Source organism: Sturnira hondurensis, unplaced genomic scaffold (genome assembly GCF_014824575.4).
Source record: "Sturnira hondurensis isolate 20B ecotype Veracruz unplaced genomic scaffold, ASM1482457v3 Scaffold0021632, whole genome shotgun sequence".
NCBI classification, from domain to species: Eukaryota; Metazoa; Chordata; class Mammalia; order Chiroptera; family Phyllostomidae; genus Sturnira; species Sturnira hondurensis.
The window spans coordinates 1,052,850-1,066,902 of record NW_028094263.1 but is presented as its reverse complement, the minus strand read 5'-3'; the positions used below and the strand labels follow the sequence as shown (position 1 = coordinate 1,066,902).

The 14,053-nt window shown below is 57.8% G+C and overlaps 1 pseudogene; it reads left to right on the top strand.

Annotated features, from left to right (window-relative positions):
* The first annotated feature begins 6,369 nt into the window (after positions 1-6,369).
* Positions 6,370-7,487, top strand: LOC118977991 (hsc70-interacting protein-like; annotated as a pseudogene).
* Positions 7,488-14,053: the final 6,566 nt, after the last annotated feature.

The following is a 14,053-nucleotide window of genomic DNA, read 5'->3' as shown; positions in this document are numbered from 1 at the left end:
TAGCCCATCTCAGGTTCCAAAGCAATTCCTCAACCTCAAGGTCACATTCCAGCCCCCAAGAGCCCAGGGGCCTTGGCAGGTGGGAGGCTCCTGTCCTCCTTTCACAGGAGAGGAAACTGAGGCCCAGAGAGAGGAAGCAGATTTTACAGGTGGCAGGGACTGACCTTGACCGACCCACACAGGGATCTGTCCCAGCCCCTGATGTCAGTACAGAGAGCCCGGCAGCTGGTGTGGAGAAAGCAGGGCCAGGGTGGCGGCCTGTTTGTAATGGCCCACAGCGCAGACGCCCCCACGGCACGGGGCCCCACGCAAAGCCTGTGTCCCAGGACCCACTGGGCACCAGAACTCCAAGCTGGTGAGGACAAAGGCCTCTGAGAGACTGGGGGCAACAAACAGAATGCTGCCTACCCCCATCTGAGTAGTAAGCAAGGTCAAAGCCCAAAACACAGCCTGTCTTAAGCACCAGCCCCCAGCTCTCCAAGCGCAGAGGCAAAGGGGGGCATGAATAGGGGGTGAGCAGGGGCGCCCCAACTGCCCAGGCCCTTGTGGGGACTGGGGCTCCAGGAGGTGGCCCCCCCAGCCTGCACCCCACCCTACAAGGATCTGCAAGGCCAGCAGTTCCCACACCCCGTTCCCAGCAGCTGCCAGACCCATCCCTTACAAGGCCATGGTGCTGAGCTGGCCCAGGGCGGGCGGGGGCCTGGGGGGGGGGCGGGGGGCCTGGGCGGGGCGCAGCACACCTGGCCTGGCCAAGCCCCGGCGCGCCCTGCGTGTGAGGAATGTGGCGGCTGCCCGGGCTGGCCCTGGGAAAGTGGCCACCCCCATGGCTCCCGCCCAGCCCTGACTCAGCCGGGTGGGCCGGGAAGCTGCAGCCTCAGCAGGATGAGCCTCTCCCACCCCGCCCACCCCACCCACCCCGCCTGCCTCACAATGAGGACAGGGGCCGACGCACCAGGGGCAACGCCCGCTGGGCCTTCTTGTTGGAACAGCAGGGATGCCGTTGAACTTGACCCTCTCCTGCACAGCCCGGGGTCTGCCCACAGCAGCCCCCCAAATGTTGTAAGAACTAGGTCCTCTAAACAGAGCAACCCATCACTTCTCGGAGCCTCAGTTTCCTCATCTATCAAAGGGGCCGGTGGCAGTCCCATCCCAAACTGCGGGGCTGAGGTGGTGGGGAGTGACTGCCTAACCTAGAAGCCTTTGACGAGCGGTGACAAATTAATAGTGGCTTTGGCCAGGCCTGGTCACTGGGGAGAGGACCCACCAGCTCAGGGAGGGGAGGCAGCCAGACCCTCGGGGACCCCCTCCCAGAGCCGCCAAAGCTTTACCCCCCCTCAGAGGCCGGGCTAGCCCCATGTTCCCAACAGAGCTGAGGGCTCCCACCGGCCTGCTTCTGTCACCGGTACAGGTGTCCCAAATTCCCAGGACAGGGGCTGTGTCTCCCCCTCAGACTGGGAGCTCCTGGAAGTCTCCCTCAGACAGAGGGCTCCCCAGACACTGACCCCCCCACCTGCCGTTTCCCATAATCCGAGCCCTGGACCACGGAAACCGAAGGCCAGTGCAGACCAGAAAAACTGTCCTTCCCCTCCCCAGTGCCACTGGGCTTCCCGGGCCGTGACATCCCCTGAGCTCGCCCGCTCAGCCAGCCTCCAAACACGATACTGGAGCCGCCCCATGGTGCCCCCCACCCTGACCCCAGCAGCTGGGGAAAATCCCGTAACCTCCCGCCAGGAAGGGGGCCTGCTGTCTGCAGCCAGGACAGAAGTGTCCCCTCACACCTGGTCTCCCTGAGCCCTCCAAGAGCTCTGCTTCCGTCCCCCACTTCTGTCCCATGATCCAGGCCAGGAGAGGGGCTGGAATCGGGGCCACACAGTCAAGGTTGTTGGCACAACAGCCCTGGCCAGCCTGAGCTTGGGTGGGGAGGGAAGGGGTCTCCGGGTCCATGGGGCCCTGCTGCCCCTCCCCAGCCCCAGCCAGGCTCCCCCACAGCAGGGCACGCAGGCCCAGGCTGGGGTGCGGCGCTGGCGGGACAAACAGTCTCCAGTGCTGGGTGTTGTGCCTTCGTTGCCAAGGCAGGAGGCTGGGGACTGGCGCCCTGCCATGTTTGGGCCCCAGGCTGAGTGTGTGGGTGGGAGGAAAAGCAGAGGGTTTGGGGTGCGGACGCACACTTCCCACTCCCAGGCCCTGTGGGTAGGGAGGGCCTGCCGGGACTTGAAGCTCCCCAGGCGGACCCAGACTTGCTCCGGCCCAGCCGCCCTACCTTTCTGCTGGCTCTGGGACACGCCAGGCCAGGTGGAGCGTGTGAGGGGAGGGCAGGCTCCCCGCTGCTCAGATGCAGGGGGCCGGGGAGCTGGAGCCCCAACAAGACAGGCACTGAGGTGCCCCAACCCCCAGGACCGACTTCATACCACACCCTGTCTCAGACCCTGTGAGAAGGGGCCCTAGAACACCAGGTTAAGTCACCGCCCCTCTCTGGGACTCAGTTTCCCCAGCTCTAGCGTCAGGAGCTGGCCAGGGTGGTCCCTGAGGGGCACCCCCAGTTCTGTTCTTCCCGTCATGAGCTGAGAGAGGTGGAGGATTCGGGCAGTTGTCTGGGACCATGGCTGGCTGGGAACCCCTGGCAATAAGGGCTCCTCAGGCCCGTGGCCCAGCCGGGGGCTGGCTCCCTCGAGTGGCTGGGTACAGGAGGCCGGGGCTGCAGCCAGGAATTGTGTTGGCAGGAAAGCGGGTCTCCCCGCTGGCCCCGATGGTGGGACTACCCTTTCTCTGTCTCCCAGCAATGGCCAGGCAGTAGCCCAGAGAACCAGGGCCTGACCCCTGCTGACTTCTCACAGCTCCCTACCTCTCGGCCCCCTGCCTCTCAGACAGAAGCCAGCCTTCATTCATTAGATCATTTACTGAACACCAGCTGTGTGCCTGGCTCTGTGCTGGAGGCTGGGGAGGCAGAGCCAAGGCCCCTTCCCAACGTAGGGGACACACAGCACAGTACAGGAAGCCACGCAGCACCAAGAGGGCCGCATGGGGTCAGGGCAGGAAAGCTTTCAGGGGAGAGAGAGGCTGAGTCCCAGTGGGGGGCAATGGCGAGGGGGGGCACCAGGAGGGGACACAGGCATGTGAACAGGGTCACGACAGGTATGGGCATTTTGGGGCAACAGCCCAGGAGGTGAGACTGGCAAAGGGGCAAGGAGCTGGCCTTGGGGGGCCTTGCCGCCGGCTGAGCCAGTAGGGATGGGGGTGGGTGCAGGGGAGGGGGAGGACCTGGTCCTGTGGGGAGGGACCCACAGGCAAACACTCTCTTGTCCCCAGCCGAGACTCTGGACCCTACCCCCACCCCCAGAAACCCAACCTAGGTGACTGCTTTGGGCAAACACACGAGCCTTTGCTAATCCAATCCAGACCTGCCCTCCGGAGCCTCGAGTTGGCAAAACAAAAAAGAAAGAGGCCTGTCCATGCGAGTGCGCCAGCTGCAGGGCCACGGGGCCACCAGGCCACCAGGTGGGGCGTGCATGGGGGCTGGCCTGGCTGGGAGCACAGGGACAGCAGGCCACACGCTCAGCCACCTGTAGGGTCCCCTCACTCCCCGGGGCCCTGGGGGAATGAAGGCCCCTGCCCCGGCAGGCTCCCCAGTGTGCTGCCTGAAAGTGTGGGATCCCAAACACAACTGGGTGCATTTTCACAATGAACCCACCAGTGTAACCAGTCCCCAGATCACTCCCAGAGTCCCCCACACCCCTCCCAGGGACTAATCCCTGCCCCCAGGAGTCACCATTACTCCTGACAACGTAGATCCGTGGGCACACTTTCGTGCTCTACAAAACTAGATTCTGAATACGCCTTATTTCCCATCTTCTTTTCCCTGCCTAGAGAATCCTGCTGTGTGAATAGCCCATTCCAGGCAGGGCAGCTTGGGGAGCCCAGCCCCCTGCCTTGCTCCGTCCAGAGCAGGTGTCCAGAGCCTGGAGGACCACACAGGCCCCATCCCCACCCAGAGAGGGCCCGTGCTTCTCTCCAGACCCAGTGGGGAGCCTGGCTTGGGGCTGCAGCCCAAGCCCCGCCCCCAGCGCTCCAGTCTTCCATCTCAGCTCCCCCTCCCAAATCCAGTCCACTCATCCCCGTGTAAGAGAGGGGAGGAGAGGCAGCAGAGATATGCTAATGACATGCAAATAAAGTGAATGCTGAGGAAGGAATATAGTCAAGAACATTGTAACAACCAGGACAGTGCGGGGCGGGTACCGGAAACACTGAGGGAAACACTCTGTAAAGGAGATGATTCTCTAACCACTACGCGGTACACCTGGCCCTAACACAAAAGAATGATAAATGCAAAAAAAGATAATTAAAAAATTTTAATAATAAATAAATAAATAAATGCAAATGGGTCCAGGCTCCCTGAGTCAACAGGGACAGTGCAGAGCGAGACTCCAAACTCCAAGTGGGCAGACTGGGTGCTGCCTGCGGCCTCACCCCTCCCACTGGCTCCTGACCCACAGCCCCCCACCCCCCACCTCTCCCTGAAGCCCCCCACCTCCTCTTCCTGCACTGATTCCATGGAGTTCACCTGGGCTGGAGGGGGAGGCCCTGGAGGGGGCTCAGCCCTTCCCTCCAGGTCGCACGTCTGGCAGGGAGGGAGACCAAGCGCACTGGACTTGGGGACTCAGTAGGTGTGAGCCTGGCCTGAGACTCTGCACTTGTGGCGGCTCCATGGGACGTCCATGCTGCCGCCTGGGGTCACAGTGTGTGAGCAGCCAGCCGTCCGCGGGGTGGGGGAGGGGTGTCCGCACAGGGCCCCAGGACAAAGGAAGCAGGAGAGGGGTTAGGGATGCGCCTGGGAACCAGCAGGCCAGGATCGAATCCCAGCTGTGCCCCCTCCTCACGATAGAACGTGTCCTCCTGTCCCAGAGCGTGGGGGCCTGAGCTGGAAGGTGCCCACTGACAACAATGGGCCCACCCACCAGGTTCCCGAGGCCTCACTGAGACAGAACCTGTCAAGCATCTCCAAGGAGCCTGGCTCATTGCAAGTGATAATTGAGAGACTCTTTTTTTCTTTTTTTTAAGCCAGGGTTGGCTAGCAAAGGGTGCAAGGAAAGTTTTCAGGGTGAAGGGAATGGTCTCCATCCTGACTGTGGCAGTGGTCCCTTGGGTGCGTCCATTTGTCAAAGCTCATGAAGCCCACGATTAAAATAGGTGAAAGACTCAATATCTTAGGAAAACGGAACTTTTACTAAGAGACCGTGAGACCAGGCATTGGAAGATGAACAGGACGACGGAGTCGTTAGGAGGAGGGAGCTGCCAAGGCTGAGGCAAGGAGCCATGAAGACACAGCCTCACACATGGCCAGGGAGGAGGGGTGACAGCGCCCCTGGCGGAAGGACCACATCTCAAACTGGAGGAAGTGCCCTGCCCTCCTCCAAGGGCTGCTGGAGACAGGAGTTCATGGGGCCCTTGCTGGTGCTCCCTGGTGGCTAACGCCAGTGACCACTAATTGGGCACCTACTATATGCCAGCAGGCCCTGGTCTGGAACTTGACTTAGATCAGCGGTCGCTCTGTCCAAGAGCTAAGATTGTTTTTTACATTTTTAAGTAGTTTTTTAAAGTGAAATAGAGCAATATATTATTATGACATGTGAAAACTGTAAGAAATTTGCCCTGGCCAAATAGTTCATTTGGTCAGAACATCATTCGGATACACCAAGGTTGTGGGTTCAATCCCTGGTCAGGGTCCATACAAGAATCAACTAATGAAGGCCCTGGCTGGTGTAGCTCAGTGGATTGAGCGCAGGCCTGCGAACCAGACGATTGCGGTTCAATTCCCAGTCAGGGCACATGCCTGGGTTGCAGGCCAGTTCCTGGCAGGGGCCAGTTCCCAGCAGGGGATGCATGAAAAGCAACCATACATTGATGTTTCTCTTCCTCTCTCCTTCCCTTCCCCTCTAAAGATAAATAAATAAATATTTTTTAAAAAAAGAATCAACTAATGAATGCATAAATACAAGAACCAAATCTCTCTCTCTCTCCCCCTCTCTCTCTCAAAGTCAATAAATAAAATTTTAAAAAATTGTATGAAATTCAAATTTCAGTATCTACAGATAAACATGTATTGGAATATGACCGTTTGTCCATGGAGAGTGCCACGCTTCGAGGACAGGGCTGAGTATTTTCGACAGAGACCACATGGCCAGCAATACCTCTGATACTGACCATCCGGCCTCTCACAGGAAAAGTTTGTCTGTGGAGATCACACCACACAGCCCTTGCACAAGGTCGCACGGAGTTAGTGCCCAGGCCAGGAATCCAGTGCCACTGGACCTCCGCCCGCACCTCCCAGCCACAGACCCCGGCGAAGCGAGCAAGCTCTGGGCCTTTGCGGAAATGTGTGTGCAGGGTCCTCAGGATCTGAGGGTTCTGCACCCTGCGGACCCGCACCTCCTGAGAGAGCGGGTGGAGAACATGGGAGGTAAAATACCACCTGCTCCTTCTAAAAGTAAATCAGAAGAAAATAACAAGGAAGTAAAAAACAGTAAGAAGGTGGAGGAAACATAAAGAGAGATCAACCATCAAGTGAGGGACATGATCTAGAAATTGGAATGGCTCTGGCTGGTGTGGCTCAGTGGACTGAGCATTGGCCTGTGAACCGAAAGGTCGCAGGTTCAATTCCCAGTGAAGCCAGGTCCCCAGATGGGTACCTGCAAGAGGCAACCAGTGGCTGTTTCTCTGGCATGTTGATGTGTCTCTCCCTTACTTTCCCCCTCCCTTCCCCCCTGTAAAGAAATAATAACAATAATGAGAAATGGACAATGAGGGAGCAATTAAGCCAGACCCTGGTGTTCCTCCAGAAGTGAGAGGTGAAAAAGCAAAGATAACTACTGAGGAGATGATGGATCGGGCAAATGACTATTTTTTTTTAAAGTGGCCACCACCAAATGATGGTGACCTACAGAAAGCCACTGACTTGTCCACAGATGCCCCCAAGCTGAACCCTCACTCGGCCATTCCAAATGCCAAGAGAGCCAGTGTCTTCATCAAATTGCAGAAGCCCAGTAAGACTTCTGGGCCACTGGGAAGAAGCAGCCCGTGACCTTGCCCTTGATGAAGAGGCCAGGGCAATGCTGAGAGTTCAACCAAGGGCCCAGAAAACTGCAGAACATCGGGGAAGGTACAAGCGGAAATGTGCGGGGTGAGAAGTAAAAGGGAGAATGGAAAGGGTCGAGAGGCTCCAAAGGAACACGAGAGCCCAGAGGGAGGGAGAGGTCGGACGCGATCGGGAGCTCGGTGTGGCTCTCCTCTGGATGGCTTTCCTGGGGGAAATGCCTGGGCCCGATGAAGCCCTCCGGGGTCCAGAGGTTCTCACAGCCACTCAGGATCCAGAAGCTGCGGTGGCCTTCCAGGACATGGCCCAGGACCGGGCAAATGTGTCAAAACATCAGAGCAACCCAAAGGTTAGGAATCTCATCAGCAAATTGTCAGCCAAATTAGGAGGTCAAGCGTAATGACCTTCTGACAGATAAGGCCCTTGAAGGAAGGGAAGCCCAGTGGGTTAGATCACCCATGGATGGCGCACGATGCCCCTCTGACCTTCTCGTGAAGAAAACTGGAACACTTCGCAGAGAATCCCTACCCCCACCCCAAATCAGCTGCAATATTTTACAGTGGTTTGCCTTTACGGTATTCATTCAGATACTGTTTTCCTGCTAGGAATGATAAACTTCAAGCATTTTTAAACCTTAAAAATATTTCAAAACAAATTAGAAGGATGCATTCGCCCTATTTTTTTATTTACTAAAAAAAAATTTTTTTGAAGACTGTACAAATGAGAACGAATGAGGCTGTCACAAGAGCCTTCCACCCCTGCAGAGGTCCGGACCGACCCCCAACTCCTGGCAGGACTGACCGGCCTCCCTAGTCCTGCTGGTAAACCTAACCCACCTCAGTGCGCACCTGGCAGAGCAGCAGCGTCCCCTGCTGGCGGTCGGGGGACTGGTGGCACCCTCTGAATCCCTATTCTTAGCTTCTGCCGCCACCTTGTGGTCTTATTCAGAAGTACAAGCAGGGGCCCACACAGTGAAGACGGGACCGTGCAAAGCCGTTACAGCCAGGTTTCAAAGGCCGAGAAAAAAAATGCAAATTATTCTGGGAAAGGATCGAAGCCTCCAAGCTATTGCCCACTGAAAACATTTCACCTCCTCCCTGTTTGTTACTTGATGGGTGAGAATACATGTGACAGCGCCCAGCGGGTTCCTGAGTCGTTAAGCAGAGACCATGAGCTGTGGCCAGAGGGTGATAACACGGGACTTGACGGTCTGCTGACCCATGTCCTCCCGCCCATGCATTTGGCTTGGCATCCTTCCTTCATTCTTTCTTACCTTCACTCACTATGCATTCACTCTTTCAACAAATTTCTGAACCAAGCTAGCACTGGACTGCTGGACGCTGGAGAAACACCTGAGAGCAGCCGGTGTGGTCCCGCCTCCTGGAGCCGACAGTCTGGTGGGATAGACCATTACCCAATAATGGCAGTCAGGTGCCACAGGGCACCTCTAGGGGGACCGAGCAGCCCTCAAGGTCTGACCTCGTTGGGTGTCAGGGAAGGTTTCACACAGGCTAAAGAAAGGGTGAGTTAGCCAGGCCGAGAGGGCGCACACGTGCAAAGTGCCTGGAGGCAGGGAGCACACCCAGCAAGTTGCCAAAAGAAGGTCTGAGAGGCAGGAACGGAGAGGGTCTCAGGAAAAGGGGGCAAGACAGGGCTGGAGGGAGGAGGGGCTGTGCTGGGAAGAGCCTCCAGCGCTGGGTGAATGCACCAGGTTCAGCGTGGAGCCGCCACGAGGCAGTAGAGGCAGGCATGTGTTCTCCTGAGGCGCCCCCATCCCATGACCAGGCGGTCCTTCCTCTTTCTCCAATGAAGTCAGCCACTGTCCTGCCCCCTTGAGGCATTCACAGATGGAGTCACCTCCCTGTCCCCATGCCAGCCTCTCATCCCATCACATCGTCACTGGCCATTCCCAGGCAGACACAGTCTCAGGGCAGGTGAGAGGGTGCTCTGGAGGCAGGCACTGGGCGCAAATCCCGGCTCATCCCCTTACTGGCTGTGTGGCCTTGGGCCCAGTGCCTAGCTTCTCTGAACATGAATTCTCTCCACTGTAAAAGAGGCACTGCTCACCTCAGAGATGGCGCTGTGAGAGGGGTGGTGGCAGGAGTGGCACTGCCGTTCTTCCTCTGTGCCCCCCAGCGAGCGCCCCGGACTGACCTCTGTCACATGGATCATGGGTGCTGGTTGTCAGGGGTGCTCCTCCCAGTACAATGCCTGACACTTGGTGTGTGCTCAACGGTGTTAACTGGATGAATGAATGATTACTGTGTTGAATACAGGCATATCCACAACTGCCACTAGGGACATAGACCAACCATTGCAAATGGTGAGGATACCCACAGTGCTGGATAATAATCCAGGCAGATAGTTAGTGAAACCCAAGAAGAGGTCCTGTGCGCTTGGGGCGCCCTCTGCTGGGCAGGCCCGGCGCTGCCCTCACGTGTCCCAGCCTCCAGGCACCTGGAGGAGCCCTCACCAGGGAGAAAGGTTCAACCCCCGAGGCACTTCCGCCTCTTCCCTGCACACCCCCTCTCCGGGGGGGGGGGGGGGGGGGGGGGGGAGTCGGCCTTGACCCTCCACGGACATCTTTGTCTTTCCACTCTCCTCTCTCCTACTCCGTTGGCAAATATTTCAGGCATCCCTGAATCCCCACCTGCTCTGTCTCAAGTTAGAATCACCAAAGGTTGGAGCAGGTGGGGACGTGGTAGTCGTACAGCTACCACTCACTGGGCACCTGTAATTCGCCATCCGGGAAGTGCGGCCCCTCCCTCTACAGGTGAGCAGCTGCTGTGAGACTGTGAGGCTTACTCAGGGTCACAAGGCAGGAATTTTAAGAAACGTGATGTTTTTCATTCGCCTGAATGGGCCTCCTCCTGCCTCAGCTGGGAAATACGTGGGCCTTGAGATGGGGGCAGGGCCCTCTGTGGCCCCAGGAGCCTCCCCTCGCCCGCTTTTGGGCCACACAGTATCCCAGAAAGGTGGAGAAAGTGGTGAGTGTAGGATCCTTAGTGCGGCCACCGTTTTACCTGGGGGAACACTGCAGGGCGGCTGGGGAAGGACCAGAAGGTGAATAATCACGGGTACTTCCTGCGAGCTAGACTCTGTGATGACCCTTTCCTGGTTCAGCGACACTACCCCGACGCCGCAGGGCAGAACCGGGACCCAAACCTGCCGACCCCTGCCCAGCGCCCCTTCCACGCCACCAGGGTCTCTCTTGGAAAAGAGGCCACAGAGGAAGGAGACCTCGGGAAGGGCAGTTCAGGAAGCACGTGCACACACGCCAGGCCACCAGCGGGCGGGCGCCTCTACCCGAGAGAGAGGACCCTCCTCCGCCCACCTCATGGGGACCCGGTTACCCGTTCGGACTTTGGCCCCTGGAAAATTGGAAGGAAGCTGGGGGGGGGGGGGGCCGGGGGGCGGAGCACCTCACCTCCGTCCCGAAGCTCGGTCTGTGCTGCCATCTTGTGGTCCTAGGAGGAAGTGCGCTTGCTCTGCCCTTCTGCATTCGGGCGAGGTAAACAATTGGGTTGAGCGAAAAGTGGGCGCTATGTTGGGGCCCCCGGGGTCCAACATGGAAGAAGGGACAGCCCATGCCCTGAATGAGCCTACAAACCGGCAGGGCTGCTACGAAATGACACGGTCCCAAACTCAACTCAGCAGCCGATGCCCACCAGAATAAGTCACGCTGAGTTCCAAAAGAAGGAGGAGAGAGCATGCGCTAGAGGAGGCTCGGGAAAGGTTCCAGGTAGCAAACAATGCTGACGGTGGGCCTCAAAGGGCAGGTGCGGTTTGGAGCAAGCCAAGACGTAGGAAGGCGCTCCAGGTGGAGGGACCACCCTGAGCAAAGGCAGGGAGGCAAGAAAACATCGGTTCTAAGGAAAATCCAGTTCCTCCCAAGCCCAGATCGGGTGCAGAGAGGAGAGGGAAAGGTCATTTGGGAGCCTCATGGGCAGGTGTTTGCGCGCCAGTCTAGGGGGTTGTACCTAATCCTCCATCCACCGGGAGCAGCCAAGGTCTCTGAGCAGGGGTGCAGCTGGACCCGGGATCCGGAAAAGAGCACGACGGCTGCAGGGGGGGATGGAGGAGGTGCTGGGAGAGAGCAGAGGAAGACAGACGGCGCTGATGGAGGAACCGAGCAGGAGTCGAGGACTTGGGCCCGAGGTGCTGTCAGGACCTCCGGGCTCAGACATCCTTCCGACAACTGAAGTAATGAATTTGTAACAGAGAAGCAGACGCAATTGCTCACATGTGTACAGACTTCGTGGTAAATAAATCCCTTTAATGCACAAATGCCTTTGACTGGTATTTACGGAACCCCGACTGTGGTCCCAACCCTGCGCTAAATGGTCTGGGCTTCGTCGGTAAAGCGTGTTAGGCTGCAGTGGGGGAGACAGACATCAGCCGCCAGCCCGTGAATGACCTGGGGCGGGGAAAGGGGCTGTGGGAATAAGGGGCAGTAACACAAGGAAGAGGGTACGGGACGACCGGCGGGGGGCTGCAGTTTAAAATAGCGGCCAGGAAAGGCCTCGGTACAAAGCAGACGTTTAACGAAAACCCTGATGCAGCAGGCTAGGGGGAGGAGCCAGCGAAACAGGCTGCTTTGGAGTAGCGGCTATTTTGAGATGTAGGCGCTCAAAAACCAGCAGATGCGGGGGGGGGGCGGGGGGCAGCTCTCTCTAAACTCCCCTTTTCTGCCTAAAAACAGATGCTCCGAAAGGAGCTCCGCTGTCACAAATCCTCTCCCCCTCCACAGGGGGAGGCTGGCTCCGGCCCCAGGAGGGGAAACTGGAAGCCAGTACCACACCCCAACTCTGTCAGGACCCTCACACCTCCCAGCTACTTCACGGGCCCACTCATCTTTCATGAAAATCATCGACTCTTCCCTAACAGGCCTAGATTTCCCCCATCACCTCGGTATTTAAGCCTGAATTCTAAGCCACCTTGGGGCGTTCTTCATTTTTCCTGGGCATCTCCCATGTATGAATGAGACCGACATGTTAGCAAACTTCGATTTGCTTTTCTCTTGTTCATCTTCTAATACAGAGGGGTCTCAGCCAAAAACTTAGAAGGATACGGGCAAAGTTATGTTTTTCACCTCTGTAAGACTTTGCGGGGGGGGGGGGGGTGCAGACACCTGGGGAGAAGCCACCAGACCCCAAACACCAGCCCAAGGCCGCAGGGGGAGCCCTTCCGGCCTGTGGTGGGCCCAGCGGGGGAGCCGGCGGGGGTGGAGAGTACAGTGGCTGGGACAAGCTGAGAGAGGTGACAGGGATTGACCACAAGAGGCCTCGGGGAACCTTGGACACGGGCACACTTCCAGAGCCCCACTGCGGGCTACCGCGACGACCCAGGCCAGAGATGACGTGGGCTCGGTCCTGGGCAGGGACCGAGCAGTGGTGTGCAGTGGGCAGGCCCTGGGTACCTGGGGTAGCAAGCCCCAGGTTTCCTGGGCTGTGGGTGTGGGGCAGGAAAGAAGAGTCCAGGGCAATGTCTCCACGGAGATGGGGCCACCATCACCTGTCATGGGAAGGCCGTAGTTCAGGTGGGCAGGGGGAGTTAGGGGCTCAGTCCAGGGCCTGCTAAGGTTGGGGTGTTTGTTAAATATCGCAGTGGGGATACACGTGTGTTAATGTCGTTTAACCTACTGGGTGAGCATGTGTCCACCTGCTCAAGCGAGTGTCTTATTGTGGCAAAAGGCACAGAACATAAAATTTACCATTTTAGCCACTTTACGTGTGCAGTTCAGTGGCTTCAAGCGCGCGCACTGCTGTACGACCGGCACCACCGTCCGCCTTCAGCACCTTCCCACCACCCCGCACTGGACACTGTCCCCATCCCCCCATCCCCCTCCCCCCACCCCTGGCAACCACTGCTCCCGGTGTTTCCACCGCCCCGACCCCTCTAGAGACCTCCCGTAAGTGGAGTCACACAGCGTTCGTCTGTCTGTGGCCGGCTCATTCCACTTAGCACGGTGTCTTCAAGGTTATTCCGTGTTCTAACATGTGGCAGAATTGCATTCCTCGTCAAGGCTGAGTAATACTCCATTCTGTGTGTAAGGATCATAATTTCCGTGTAGTGTTTCTGAGACACCACTGTGCTGCCCCCCAGCCCTGTCTGTTGTTTCCCACCTTCACGCAGGCGGCCCCCCCCGAAGCGTGCAGCTGGGGTTCCCACCGGAGGGCGCAGAGCCCAGTATTGCACCAGAGGCGTTTCTGGTCCTCGGGGCCCTGGGATTCTGACACCCCCTCTGACACAGACCTGGAAACAGAAGCCCATGACATTGAACCGAACCGAGGTGCAAACACAGGTGCATCCTCGTAGATGCGAATGAGTGTGCCCCGGAAGAAGGTCTGAGAGGCCCAAGGCAGTGGGAATCAGTTGGGGACCTTATAGTGTTACCAGTGTGGGGGCAAGACAGAAATCGAGGGGGAACCCCAGAGAAATTTCCAGTCAGACTTTATGAAGCTTGTGCCCGAGCAAAAGGGAGGCAGCCCAGGGGAAAGGAGGGTCCCCTGAACTGGCCCAGGAGGGCTGGCCCTGGGTGGCTCCTCTTATGAGCTGGGGGCAGAGCGGGCTTGCACGACAAGGCTGGCTTTTTTGAAAAGGGCAGGCTTGCAGAATTTTTTATTTTTTATTAAGAAAATTGCTTCTCTACTCATGAGACTTCTGGCACCACACGTGTGACTTTCCGCCCCAAGCAATTCTGACACTACCTGCTGGGAGTCAGNGGTCCCCCGAACTGGCCCGGGAGGGCTGGCCCTGGGTGGCTCCTCTTATGAGCTGGGGGCAGAGCGGGCTTGCACGACAAGGCTGGCTTTTTTGAAAAGGGCAGGCTTGCAGAATTTTTTATTTTTTATTAAGAAAATTGTTTCTCTACTCATGAGACTTTTGGCACCACACGTGTGACTTCCCCCCCCAAGCAGTTCTGAGGCTACCTGCTGGGAGTCAGCACAGCACCCACGTTGGGGG